A 15,166-nucleotide genomic window follows, 5' to 3' on the forward strand; every position below is an offset into this window, starting at 1 on the left:
ATAGAACTTACATGAACGCGTGCCAGAAGTTGCATATTCTCTTGCTCCCATAGACAGTAATGTCTATCTAATGGTACAAGTATGCAATAGTCGCAGATCCCCAATTAAAGGAGGAGATCTAGTCCAAATCCTACAACAGGGCTAAATAATGGAAGTTCAGTGAGTTCTCCAAGTCACTAAACACTGTAGTTCCGAAAAGGTATACAAAGAAGGCCCGAGCCATATGATATACCTCCCGAGCATTTCGAGGTACGAAGCCCCTATAATGGAGAGGAATGCTCTGATAGGCCAAGCACCGAGCATTCTTACACACCGGTAAGAATCCAAGCAAATCAATGATGTAACAATCTTGGACATTGTAGCGTTGGTCATAGATAGCATCGTCAAAAGGTACATACATACTTGTGAAGTCAATCCCCGTGATGGCAGTAATGAAAAGTAGGGATATGGTCAACTCACCAATTAGGGTGTAAACAGGTGTGAGTGGTGTCCATCCACCTCTTGATTAATGTGTAGACCGAGGTATGGTCCATCCTTCTTGTAATAGATGGTAATGTAGCAATGAATCGGCAAAATTCGGTGTGAACCATCCCTGCCTGCAAAAAATTCGGTAACTCAATGAACCACTTGCAAGCACCATAGAAATTTCTAGCAAACAGGATCGATACAACATTGGTTTGAAAAAGTACAAATACAGGAAACACGATTTAATGCAAGAAAAATACCTCTTTGATAGCCAAAAATATCCGATGAGTGTTCAATTTTACCAAAATAGGGATTTCCTCTTCTTTAACAAGCCCAAGGTCATTCTAGCAAGAAATTAGTGGTGAACACTCCTAAATTGTAGGGACTGGGATATGTCTAATAAAAGATGAAGAGCTAGCATTTCAAGACTGATTTCGCAGAATTTGGTTGAGAAATGAGTGAGAATCAAAGAAAGAGCAGCGAAGGGTTTAAGAGAAAAGTAAGGAGAAATAGATATAAGTGAGTTATAAATAGATATAAGGATATATATATATATATGTCCTAAAGAAGGCAAAAATGATGCTTTGGTCCCTGACCTTCCTAAAAATTACACTTTAGTTTTCAAATGGGCTAGTTACCAGTATAGTCTCCAAAATGCATCTGTCATGTTGATTGCATCCTCAAGTGGGGATTTTTTTAGAAGAATGCCATTTTGGTCCCTGACCTATTAAAATTACATTCAGATGGGTCAATACGAATATAGTATTTATCAACTGAAATTGCACCTTGAAGTGGAAATTTTCAACTAAAAGTCAAATTCAGTATCCAAAAGATGGTAAGTCAACTAGAAATTCAAAATTTCGAGCAGGTGAAGTCCTTAAAATTCCAAGCAGGTAAAGTTCTCAAATTTCAAGCAGGTAAAGTCCTCAAAATTTTAAGTAGACAAAGTGCTCAAAATTTCAAGCAGGCGAAATCCTTAAGAATTGAAACAGGCATAGTCCTAAAAACTCAAGCAAGTGTGGTACCCATATCAAATGAAATCTTTTTTACATCAATTCGGGCTTACAAGGTATGGCTTCTACAACTTATTAAAATATTCTTTTACCATATCCTTGATATTATGATTTGTCTCAATTTATTTAATTGTATAAGTGCTTATAAATTACGAGAAACTAGGGGCAGTTGTTAGTACCTATTTTTCGAATCCAAATATCGAGAGAATTATGAAAAATTCTATAATGAAAGTTACTACCTTTATCCAGTCTCGAGTGATTGAGGATGACTAAATCTAAGTTGGATTGAGAATAATTGAATCAAAATTACTTTTCTAGAATCAATTTGGACTCAATTGTTGGAAAAATTAAGTTTAAGGGTTGAAATGCCAGTTTTCTACAAGTATAGGGACTAAATCACTGAAATTTTTCAAACTTTTTACCTAGAGCCAACTAGCTTTGCATACAGTTGAATTGGCTCTATGCAGAGCTGATTGGATTAGCGTAGAGCCAAATCGGCTCTATGCAGAGCTGGTCGGCTCCATACAATACCGATGGATATTTTCCGAAATTCGATGCTGTTTTAAGCATATTTTGACTTAAAATGCCAAAATTGATAAAAAGGAGTTTCTAGAAGTGAATTGTGATAATTAGTGGAATTTTTAAATATGTTTAGGGATGATTATTTGAATTTAAAAGTTTTTATTTTATTTTTCAGATATTAATCTAATCAAAGGAATGATAATCAGTGGTTTTTTAATTTAAAATAATTAACACTTATTTACTTCTTTAGAGTTTCCTAAACCTGTTGCTATAAATAGAATAATATGCCCAAGGTCTAGGGTTAGCTACACTCATTAATTACTAGAGCAACATTCATTAGGTAGAGATTACTAGCAACCTAGGTGAATTGACTATGTTGATTCGAAGGTAGAAGGTTTTTGCTAATTAGATATAAGCCACTAAGTAAGAACCTTAGGTTTAGGAGACTTTTTTGGAGAACGACAAAAGATTTTCCAAAACTTAAGCAACACTAGATTTTCAATCGATTCTTGATTCAACAGTGTCATGATCTCTAGAGACTCATAGAACAACAATCTACAGTAACAACCTGAGTGTTCCCCCCACATCCAACATCATTCACATCTTTTCCTTTTAACTGGTTCTTTTGTTTTATGATTCTGGAAACATAATTAGAATGTTTGTTTTTCTTTTTTAATTTTTTTGTGTAGTTTACATGATTAGATTAGGGTTTATCATGAATTTACATGTTTTTGGCAATGCTGGTTTTTGAATATGATAATATTAACATGTACGATTTTGAATTTGATAATATATCTTTTCATTTTCATAGAGTTCTGAATTAGTAACTCTTAGACACCTATTGGGCATGTCTCTCACTCAAATTTCACTAAAAAAAAAGAGGCAACTGGTATCATCTAGCCTCACTTGGCCTCTTTATAAGCCAAAATTTGGTCTAAGTCCACACAAGCTTAAGCTTAGCATAAGTGGCCTTAGCTTAGTCCATGCAGCCTAAGCCTTAGCCCATGTTGGGTAAGCATGAATAAAGGAAAGTTGAGGGCTTTTATGACCCCAAAAATAAAAAATTGAGGAAAACTTGCCCTCATGCTTCAAGTTTATGGACAATTCAATCCTAATTCATAAAAATTGATTATTCCCACTAACCCTAACTAAGACACCACTCTTGAGGCACAATTTCTTTGCAGATGATTGCTTTATTTGAACTCACAATCTCATTCTCTAAAGCAAGAGGGCAAAACCGTCCGTGCTAAAGATAAAATCATTATACAAAAATAAAGAATCTAAAGAATGGTGAGATGGTGGCTCCCAAATGGTACAAGAACAGAGAGGTGGTGCCTCCTATGATAATGACAAGATGGTGTCTTCCCTATAAAATGTAATAACGAGATGGTGTCCCTTACAACTTTAATAAAATCGGCAAGATGGTGCCTTCCTTTAATCTGAGCAAATAGCGAGTTGGTGCCTCCTATATTGGGGGCAAAATGGTGCCTTCCCTACAGGGGCTCATTTAATAGCAGCCAAGTGGTGCTTCTTGCTTTAAGAAGAGTAGCGAGATAATGTCTCCCACGATTCCAACAAAACCAGCGAGATGGTGTCTCCTAGAAAGTATTCAAGTAGTAAGGTGGTGCCTTCTGCTTCACAAATCCAGTAAAATGGGGAGATGGTCTCTCCCATAATAAAGATAAATCCTTTAAAAGCATATACAGAGGCAAGATGGTGTTTTCTTCGAATAAATGGAATCCTAAAAGAAAACCAAACCTTTGCTCCGGTAATATCTAATCATTTTTGCTTTGATTCAAACTCATTCTTATCAAAAAAATTAATTTTGCATGCAAAACCAATTTCAAAAGGACTCGTAACTTTTGCTCATCTGTTACATAAGCCTAATGTCAAGATTAGGATAAGTCCAAAGGAGCGAGCTTTGAGGTAAAAAGGAAAATGCTATAAAAGACACCAAAGGACGCTTAGAAGCTCTTGAATGGATTGATAAAATCCTAAAATCGAAACTGAAAACTCTATCAACCTTGAAATAGAACCTTAAAATCCTACAAACCTTAAAACAGAACCTTAAAACCCTGCAAAAGCTAACTAAGACCTCAAAACCCCAAAAGCCCTGACAAAGGCCTCAAAACTCCTAAAATCATTTGAGAAGGTACCTTACACCACGTAGGACGATGATTGCTTCACTTATTAGATTAGTATTAGCCGCCTATTCCAGAATGAAATGGGATGGAATAGAAATAATATAGCTTTCTTTCATAGGCAGGAATTGCTGGCCATTCATCTTCAATTTCATTTCCTTTTTGAAAGGAGAAATGAAATTCATAGAGCCCCCAAGCTTTTTTCCATGGATCGCCAAGTTAGTACACCGTAAAGGCCCCTTGTTTCTCCATCTTCACTTGTAAGCCGTCGCCAGTCATATAGAGCGATTCGAATAATGATTTCATAATCAATCATAGAGGTGTGAAATGGCATCTTTTCAGAAGTCAGAAAAACCATTGGAAGGTGTTAGCGCACATCATTTTTTCTATAATATAAAAAAAGATTTCGCTCCGAAAGCCAAGTCCACATGGGCTTAGCAAGATCAATATTGGCTAAGCCTTGCGCTAAGCCCACGTGGAGTAAGGCTAAGCTCACGTAGGCTAAGGCTTTATAAGGCAATCTTCTTAGAAATTGGAAACCCAGGTGGAATATTCCCTCATAAAGACATGTGCCACTATCTCCCTTTCAAAAACATAAATATTGATCCATTACCCTTAAAATACTAAAACCAATCAATACCTAACACCTAAACCCTCCCAAAATCCTAAAAGCTCCATATAAAAACATTCTTTTCTCTCATAAAACGTCCTAGCTACCATCATTCATCCTCAATAACAAAAAGAGAACTACACACAATATTCCTCTAGTTTTCTTCTTCCCTCAATCAAGAATACACAGAAACCCTAAAACATATAATACCTTGCCAAAAGACCTAGCCTAGACAAAAATTTCCAGAAAGAAAACCCTTATTTTCTCTTTCATAAGTTCCTACTTTCATCTAACCTAAAAACCAAAACTATTACTTTTTAACTCATATAAGCCATTTCACTAAAAACTACCAAAACCCATTATTGCACTCACATTTTCTTATTTTGTAGGTCCATTTCGTATATATTCTAGACGTTTTATAGTTCTTTTAGTGCATAAGGACTCTACAAAAGTCCTTCACCCTTATAGCCTTTCTTTTTCCTTTCAATCATTAGAGGTTTAACTTTGAGGGCCCAAACTCTGGATTAAATTTGCTTGGGTGTTTACTCATATTTGTTTTATCATATTTGGTATTTATATCACATAAAAGTTAATTTTTTGTTAAGAAAACCCATTAAAACTGAAGCTTGAAGCTATTGTGATCTTACCTATACAGGCTTTCGCTCAACCCACGTGGGCTAAGGCTTTCCCCATGTAAGGTAAGCTCCTAGAAGCTTCAAAAATTCTACTTTTTAGCATTTTTGAGTGACTTTTTGGGGTATGAAATATGTGTTCATTTGATGTCCATGATTTTTGAAGCATGTGAATCTTCTATCCAACATGTTTAGGTTAGATTTAAAGTCTATAAGTATGTTTTAAGTTGTGTTTGAGATTAATACATGCCTTTAAGCTTAAATGTGCTTAATTAGAGTTTACATGCATTATTAATGATATCTTTAAGGTTAAATGAGTAGGCTTATTTTCTATTTCATTTGAAATGAGTAGTTTTATATCTTGAATATAAAGTTTGCATTTTTACCATTTTATAGGTATCTTAAGTGGTAAAGTTGTCATTTCTAAGTTGAAAATATGAAGTTGAAGAGCTTCGAATTTAATTTCTAAGTTCCACAAAGGGAAGGAGTCTCTTGATGCACTAGTAGTATCTCAAAGACATCCACTTATGAGACATGGACTATAACCTTTGTTAAGGCCACTTAACCTTCAAAGGTTGAAAGAAACTCTAAAGGAGTTTTGAAGGGCAAAGCACACACTGACCCTCTAACTCAAATCAAGAAAGGGATTGCATCATAACTTCTAAAGAATAAGCCTAAAGGAATAAAACATGCATTCATGTATAAGGAACAAACCTTCCCATATTATAGGCTCCTCCGTTGGTACTACGTTCGAAGCACCTCCTATAGCTATTTCCGATGTGGTCTAGGAAGTGTTTCATTCCCTCTAAATTCGATGGTCTCGTATTGGAGCCCATACGGTATGATGGAGCACAGACTTGCCATGGAACAATGCCTCCTTATGGAGTTCACTATGAGTACTTGCACTCATGTAGGTTACTCTTCTTTTTATGTGTTATCACATCATCTTTTCCAAAAAGGTTAGTAACATATTATGCATATACATGTTCAAAGAGATCAATTTGAGCATGTACATCGGCTAGTTGATAATGCGAGTAGGCAATTCTTTATTCTTGGTAAGGATTGGCGGGTAAGAAAATGATTTATGCAATGCAATATGTATGCATGTATGAAATGCACTAACTAATCTCCTTTGGGTTATCATCAGAGGGACCATAAGGGCTTACGGGGGCAAGTGGAAGACCGGCAGTGTCAGATAGACGCTCAGCAACATCAGATTGACATGCTGATACTTCAGTTATTGGCCTTGCGGACCAAGGAATGGACACCGACTTGAATGATGGGATGGGGATTCGGGAGAGAACCCCGATTTCTGATCTTCTTTCGACTCTCTCTTTTATCATTGCTTGACTCTTAAAACTCTTGTAAACTCTTAACTTTCCAAAGATATAAAATCGTGATTTTAGTCTTTTGAATTCTACTTTGCTCATTTCTCTTTATTATTGCATTTGTATAAGGTTGGGTGCACCAAAAACCAAATGTGCGCCCGAAAAATGGCTGAAATTGGCCATAAATTGCACTGGAAGGCTATACAACCGATCAGCTGTATGCTCACTCGATTTGGCTCTGCACACAACCGATTGATTGTGCATAGTGCCGATCGGCTCTATGGTTGTAGAGTTTGAATCAGACCCCGATTTGGGTGGAAAGTCATATGCATTTGTTATTATTGATGACTACTCTAGATTTACTTAGATTAATTTCCTTGCTCAATATGGGCGGCAGTTTCGGGCGTGCATCCAAGTGTCTTTAGTGACTACGGCATTGTAAGGCTTTTTAACCTAATCGGGAACATGCTAACTAGTCATTGAGACTAGCACGGAGATGGGAGTCGCCACCTAGGTAATTCACCTGAACACCTTTACTAATAAGTGGCATTTCTCAAATTTCAAAAGAAAGCTTACGCCACAAATCTAGAGATTGATCTGAAAGCCAACTTTCTTATCTTAGTCTTTAATTTTATTGTTTAATAAATCATTCCCTATAAATACAACAGTTCATATACAAGCATACCAAACAATACATATAGTTCACTTAACTCTAGCCAATTTTTATTAGGCCTAACCCATGTTAAGACTATTATTTTAACTTACTAGTTAATTGTGTGCAAGTCCCTCCTAGTCTAGCCCAATTATAAGTTATGTTTTACCAAGTCTTTAACCCTAGATGGACTACTTATTATGGCAAGGCCCAACTGTGTGAACCTAAATCTAATATGGCCCAACTGACCTAACTAAAGCATGGTAAAGCTCACCAAGTCTGCATTAATCTTAGAAATTAAACCCAGTTAACATTGACTAGCCTAATGGACTACAGTTTTCATGTTAAGTTCAATTTTAATCTAAAGTGTATGTGTCCCATTTCAATTAAGAAGTCATGTCATAGTTATTTGACATGCATTAAAACAAAAATAAACAAAAATAAAGTGCAAAAAGTAAATCTAGTTATTACAACCCGGCCTACAACTGAAAAAGAGAAATAAAAGGCCTAAAACCAAGTACAGTACATGAATAACTCAAGAAATACATTATAAATTTATAAAAATCTAAATATCAAGGCTTAAGGGACCTAAGCCGATCGACTCAGGGCATAGAGTCGATCCGTTCAAGGGCTTTTCCAGGCTGGTTTCTATAGTTCCTTTGCTATTCTCACATCTTAGAGCCAAATTCACATGTACAGAAGGTAAGAAAAATTAATTAGAACACGAGAAAGGCAAGATAAAAGACATAAATAATATCATATTAAACTAGAAACCCAAAGAAAGTCATGCAAACCCTAAAAAGTTTGAATATACAGTGGACAAACATGGTAGATTTCATATTTCAATTATGTAACCCTAATAAACTAATATGATGATAAAATTATTAAGAAAATGTGAATCTAATCATATAATCCTGATCATTTAACTAATTAAAAATCCAAAGGCAAACATATTATCATATTTAAAACTCTAGTGTTCTTATTATCAGATTCAAAATCCAATGAAATCAACAATATATTAATCCATAAGAAGTTCTATTATAATCTAATCACATCAAACATGGAAAGCAAGAAGAAAAAGGAAACCCTAATCATGTTTCTAAGAAAAAACATAAAAGAACAGGAAAACTAGTTTAATAAGAGATTGATGTTGATGATGATGGATGTAAGGGAACCCTTAAATTGTCACCGTAGTTGATCATTCTGCGAGTCTCAAGGGATGATGATGCAATTGAATTGAACATCAGTTGAGAATCTAGTGCTGGATGAGGTGTTGAAGAATGTTCTATCATTTCATAAAAGTTTCCAAATCTTGAGTTCTTTCTCAGTGACCTTGCTCCTCAGTTACCAAAAACATTTTCTACTTTAAAATGAACATAGTTTTCAATCATAATCTTCTAATTGATGTTGTTAGCGCCTTAACCCTAGATCATCACTTTCTATTTATTGAGGTAGGATTTTAAGAAATTCTAGGGGAGCAGATACACTTCAATCACATTTAAAACTCTTTAAAAGAATCAAATTTTCTTTATCATATATTTATTTAATAATATCCAATAAATAAATCAAATATTCAAAATTCAAATAAATATTATTAAAATATATTAATTATCATTAAATACCTTCTAGAAAACTATTTTTTGACGAAAAAGTACTCAAAATGACATTGAACCAAGGAAAAACACAAACCGGCACTATATGGAGCTGGTCGGCTCTACACAAGAGGAAGTAATAAGTGCTAGAAGCACTTACTTTTGAGTCTTGCTTGATCTTGATTTCACCTTAAATTGAGTTTAATTTGTTGGTTAGAGTTTGTTTCAGTTCTTTTTAGGTACTCGGCAAAGCTTGCATGACAAGAAGAAGTTTTGGTATCAAAATACATGAAAATCAGCCTAAGGAACACTTGTTTATCAAGAGAAGGAGAACCACATGGGCACGACATGGGAAGAACTTGCCCGCGTGGCCTTCCCGTGTGAAGTTCAAAAATTGGTAGATTGAAGGAGTGAATGACACGGGAAGCACATGTCTGTGTGGCTCTCCTATGTGAGATGCAAAGAATGGCATCCAAGGCACGACACAAGAAGAGGACATTGCTCGTGTGCCCTTCCCATGTGACTAAAGGATTGTTTCAAGAGCGATTTTGAGCTAAGGACGTCACATAACCGTATGGTGCCTGCGTGGTCCCTTGTGGAACATAAAAAGACACTATTTAAAGGAACTTTTGGGATTGTTTTAGGAAAGTCCTATCATATTTTCATTTCTAGGGAGAGAAACACTTAGACTTTTCATTTTTCTTTCATTTTTAGGGTTTTGATTAGTATTTCTCTAGGAAGAACATCATTTTATTCATTACTTTCTAAAATTGAAGATTCAAGATTGAAGCTTTTCATCTATACTCTTCCATGAATAGTTTGAGATCTTCTTTCATTAATTTTTATTTCTCTATTATGATGTATAGGAACTAATTTTCTTACTATTTGGATTTTCATGAATCTTAATTTGTTTTGTATTGATTGGTTCAAAATTAATGCAATTAATCTTTTCTATGAGTTGTTTTATCTATTTGATTGCTTAATTTATCTATTTCAATTAATAAGTCGACGTATTTATTGGGATTTATTTTCCTAAACTGATTAGAAATGAATTTTTATGAATTGATCACATCTTAGGGATTGAGGATTGATTGGGATACTAGAGATAGATTTACAAGATCCTTTAGTTTTAAAAGTTCTTTAAACTTATTGCATGACCTAAGTGAGTGGGTTTGAGAAGAGATTCCTCTCCCTTCTCTTAGGAATTAGAGGTTTAATCACTTGAGAAAGGTTTAGATCTAATTTTATGGAATACCAACTCAACTCTTGATTTTAATTAATTACTATTTGTTTCATGAAATACTTAACTTATTAGGGGGATTCACTACCTAAATAGGCTTATACTTGATTAATTTACCAATTGTTTTAATATTTATTTTTAAAATTGTTTTACTTTTAAATATTATTACACCTAAACAACATTTTGATTGCTAAAGGTTAGTGTATGATTGAAGGTAGTACTCATAATTAGATCCCTAATGGAACGATAGTCTTATTCATCATTATATTACTTAATACAATTGGTGGACTTTCCCCTGTGTAGATAGCGCGCATTAAGTTTTTGGCGCTATTGCCAGGGACTTCTTTTCTATTATGATATTATTAGTAATTCAAAAGCTAGTGATTTAGCATTTTTATTTCTCATTTGATTCATGTTTGTTGTGTTTGTGTTTTCTCTAGGTACCTAAATCTGTGTATGACTCGAGCTAGTTCGATAGAACTATTCGCTTACGAACTAGAGTTGAAAAGAACTTTGAGGAAGTAGTGAAGAGAAGAATGAGAATGAGCTTTAGCTGAAATGATGGCCGAGTTATTGAATCAAAATCAAGAAGGAGAGCCAAACCGAGAAGGGAAACAATTAAGAATGGCAGCTCCACCTAGGGAGAGAACCATGCAGGAGTATGTGTGCACAACTCTAAATGGGGCTACATCGCGTATTGTTAGACCGAATGTTGCAGCAAAAAGAGTTCGAGATCAAGCCCAACATTATTCAGATGGTGCAAAACAATTGCATTTTTGATGGTTTTCCCAATGAGGATCCAAACACCCATTTGGATAACTTTTTGGAGATTTGGGATATCTTCAAGATTAATAGGGTATCAGATGATTCTATTCGATTGAGGCTATTCCCATTCTCATTAAGGGATAAGCCAAAGAAATAGTTAAAGCCATTCCCAGCTGGGACATTTACGGCATGAAATCAGTTGGCCGAGAAATTCTTGGAGAGACATTTTCTGCATTCTAAGATGACCAAGTTAAGGAATGACATAGCAGGGTTTCTTCAATAAGAGAATGAGACCTTGTACGATTACTGGGAACGTTTCAAAAATTTACTGAGGAGCTGTCCACACCATGGTTTACCTTCATGGTTGCAAACTCAGACATTCTTTAATGGACTGAATTATGCAAGTAAACATTCTATTAATGCTGTAGTAGGTGGATCACTAAACAATAAGACTCATGAGCAAGGTATGGATCTTAATGAGGATATGATAGTCACAAATTATCAGTGGTAGAATCCAAGAAAGCAAGTTCAAGTCAGAGGGAGCGGAATCCATACAGTAGACTCTATGGTAGCTGTAAATGTGTAGTTAGAGGTCATGAGAAGGAAAATGGATGCTTTGACTATGTCTTCATCTAGAAGACAGGCACAAGTTATGACTTATGATTGGTGTAGGGGTGGTCATCAAAGTCAAGATTACCAAAACAAAAATGCTTTCGCCTAAGCTAGAGCAGATTGATTATGTGGGAAATGCTCCTATGCAGCAAAATAATTCCTACAATAATACCTATAATCCGGGGTAGAGAAATCACTCAAATTTCTGTTGGGGCAACCAGAATCAGCAAAGACCTCCACCCCTAGGATTTCAGCAGCAAAAACCAGCAGTAGGCTCCTCCTAGAAGGAGTAATTTAGAGGAGATGATGAGTAAGTTCATCTCAGCATTCGAAACAAGGTTTCAAACTACTGAGACTTCTCTTAGAAACCATCAAGCTTCGATTTAGACTTTGGAGAATTAAGTGGGGCATATTGCAAAGAATTAACATCAAAGTCTGCCCCTATTGTGAGAGTATATCAACTAAGAATACCCTTTCCAACCCGTCTTCAGAAGGACAAGTCGGATGCGCAATTTAGTACTTTTTATGGAAGCTCTATTGAAGATGCCCAAGTTTGCTAAGTTCTTAAAGGAACTCCTCTCTAACAAGAGGAAGCTTGAGGAAGTATCAATGATACAACTGTCTAAAAAGAGCTCGGTGATCATTCAAAGGAGACTACCAAAGAAGCTAAAAGATCTAAGGAGTTTTACTATTCCTTGCTTTATTGGTAATTCAAATGTTTATAATGCACTTGCTGATTTGGGGATAACATTAGTGTTATGATTTATAATTTTTTTCCATAAACTAGGGCTTGGAGAACCTAAACCAACACTCACGAGTATTCAACTAGCTGATAAATATGTTGTATATCCTAGGGGTATCATTGAGGACTTGTTAGTAAATGTTCAACAATTTATTTTTTCATGTGGATTTTATAGTTATAGACATGGATAAGACTGTTGATGTTTCCCTTATTTTAGGAAGACCCTTTCTTGCTACAGCTATGACCATCATTAATGTTCATGATTGTAAGCTTATTCTTAGGATAGGGGAAGAGTGAGTGACTTTTCAGATCCCTAACACTATGAAACATCTGCTTGTACTTCATGACATGGATTTTAGTAATGATAAAATTGAGCAGGAGATTGTGAATTGTATTTCATCTGTTGTTGCTAAAGATCCTTTAGAGTTATGCTTGGTATAGGAACAAAAAAAAATGTGGAATGCCAGGAGCTTTAGAACAGTTAGCCTACCTTGAGGCGGCAAGGCCGATGAGAAAGCAATCATTCAAATCTATTGAGATACCAAATTAGGAGAGGATGAAACCTTCCATTGAAAACCCTCCTTCTTTAGAGCTCAAGCAGCTTCTGGATCATTTGGAATATGCCTTCCTGATGGAAGGATCCAAGCTACCAATAATAGTCAGTTTTGCATTATTGGATGACCAAAGGCTAAGCTATTAGAAGTCTTGAGATGGAGGCAGAGGGAAATAGCATGGAAAATTGCAGATATAAAGGGAATCAGCCCTTCCTTTTGCACACATAAGATTCTTATAGAAGAAGAGTTCAAAATATGGTGCAGCCTTAAAGGCGTCTAAAACCTAACATGAAGGAAGTAGTAAAAAAGGAGGTGATCAAGCTTTTTGATGCCAGGATTATCTATCCCATTTCGGACAGTTCTTGGATTAGCTTAGTACAAGTAATGCCTAGAAAAGGATGCATGATAGTTGTGGTAAATGAAAATAATGAGCTAATCCCAACAAGAACTGTGATAGGATAGAGGGTGTGTATCGACTATAGGAAGTCGAATGATGGCATGAGGAAAGATCATTTCCCATTACCATTCATTGATAAAATGCTAGAGAGATTATTAGGGCATAAGTACTATTGTTTTCTAGATGGTTTGTCCGGATATTTTTAGATTCCAATAGCCTTGAGGATCATGAAAAGACTACTTTCACATGCCCTTATGCAACCTTTGCGTATAGAAGAATGCCATTTGGATTATGTAATGCACTAGCTACATTTTAGAGGTGCATGATGGCTACCTTTGATGACTTGGTTGAGGATATTATGTAAGTTTTCATGGAAGACTTTTTTGTCCATAGAAATTCATGTGAAGAATGTCTAGAGCATTTGGAGAAAGTATTGATAAGATGCGAGGAGACCAATTTAGTTCTAAATTGGGAAAAATGCCATTTTATGGTACAAGAAGGCATTATGTTGGGACATAAAATCTCTAGTAAAGGAATTGAGATGGATAGAGCAAAGATTGAGACTATTGAAAAACTACCACCTCCTTCCTCCGTCAAAGCTATTAGAAGTTTTCTTGGACACGCAAGTTTCTACCGTAGGTTCATTAAAGACTTCTCCAAAATAGCTAGACCTCTTACTAGACTTTTGAAGAAGGATGTTGACTTTATATTTGATGAGGAATGTATGGCAGCCTTCACCTCCCTAAAATCCAAGCTTGTTAACGCCCCAATTATGGTAGTATCAGATTGGAGTCTCCCTTTTGAGCTAATGTGTGACACAAGTGACTTTACAGTTGGAGCTTTCAGAGGAAAGAGAAGTGCTTTCAGCCCATCTATTACACGAGTAAAGCGATGACTGTCACGCAGGCAAACTACACTACTACTGAAAAGGAATTGCTTGCAGTTATTTTTGCTTTTGATAAATTTTGATCATACTTGATTTTGTTAAAAGTGATAGTATACACTGACCATTCAACATTGAGGTATTTGTTGTCTAAAATTAATGCAAAACCAAGATTGATAAGATGGGTTTTACTTTTGTAGGAATTTGATTGGAGATACAAGATAAAATAGGAGTAGAAAACTTGGCAGCTGACCATCTATCACGTCTTGAGAACCCCTATATGGAGAAGTTACATGAGAGAGACATTAATGATCACTTTCTGGATGAACAATTGTATGTTATAGCAAATTTAATAGATAGTTCGGATTTTTCAATACCATGGTATGCTGACTTTGCAAACTATTTAGTTGTGAGGTAACTTCCAAAAGAATACTCTTATCAACAATTGGAAGAAACTATTTGCAGATTTGAAATATTACTTTTAGGAAGACCCTTTCTGTTTAAAATATGTGCCGATAGGATAATAAGGAGGTGTGTGGCATGGCAAAAAACTATGAGCATTCTTAGTCATTGCAATAGTGGACCAGCTGGAGGACATAATGGGGTGAGTAGAGTAGCTCAAAAATTCCTAGAATCAGGATTCTATTGTCCAACTCTGTTTAAGGATAACAAATCATTTATGCGAGAATGTGACCATTGCCAACATACAAGTAATATTTCATTTCATGATGAAATGCCCCAACATGGTATACTTGAATGCAAATTTTTTTATGTGCGAAACATATATTTTATAAGACCCTTTCCCAGTTCCTTTGGCAATAAATATATATTGGTGGCTATTGATTATGTCTTTAAATGGGTCGAGGCATAAAATTTGCCTCATAATGATGCAAAGCTACTAGTGAAATTCTTGAAAAGATTTTTTGTAGGTTTGACATCCCCTAGGCCATTATTAGTGATAGGGGTACACACTTTTTGTAATGCTCAACTAGAAAAAGTGTTAAGGAGGATTGGTGTC

The 15,166-nt window shown here is 35.5% G+C and overlaps 1 non-coding gene across 1 annotated transcript; it reads right to left on the reverse strand.

The window, feature by feature from the left end:
- Window positions 1–11,207: 11,207 nt before the first annotated feature.
- LOC112536520 lies at window positions 11,208–11,314 on the reverse strand. The gene has a single exon (XR_003080512.2). It is a non-coding gene; the product is annotated as a small nucleolar RNA R71 (small nucleolar RNA).
- Window positions 11,315–15,166: the final 3,852 nt, after the last annotated feature.

Source organism: Ricinus communis, chromosome 4 (genome assembly GCF_019578655.1).
Source record: "Ricinus communis isolate WT05 ecotype wild-type chromosome 4, ASM1957865v1, whole genome shotgun sequence".
Classification (NCBI taxonomy): domain Eukaryota; kingdom Viridiplantae; phylum Streptophyta; class Magnoliopsida; order Malpighiales; family Euphorbiaceae; genus Ricinus; species Ricinus communis.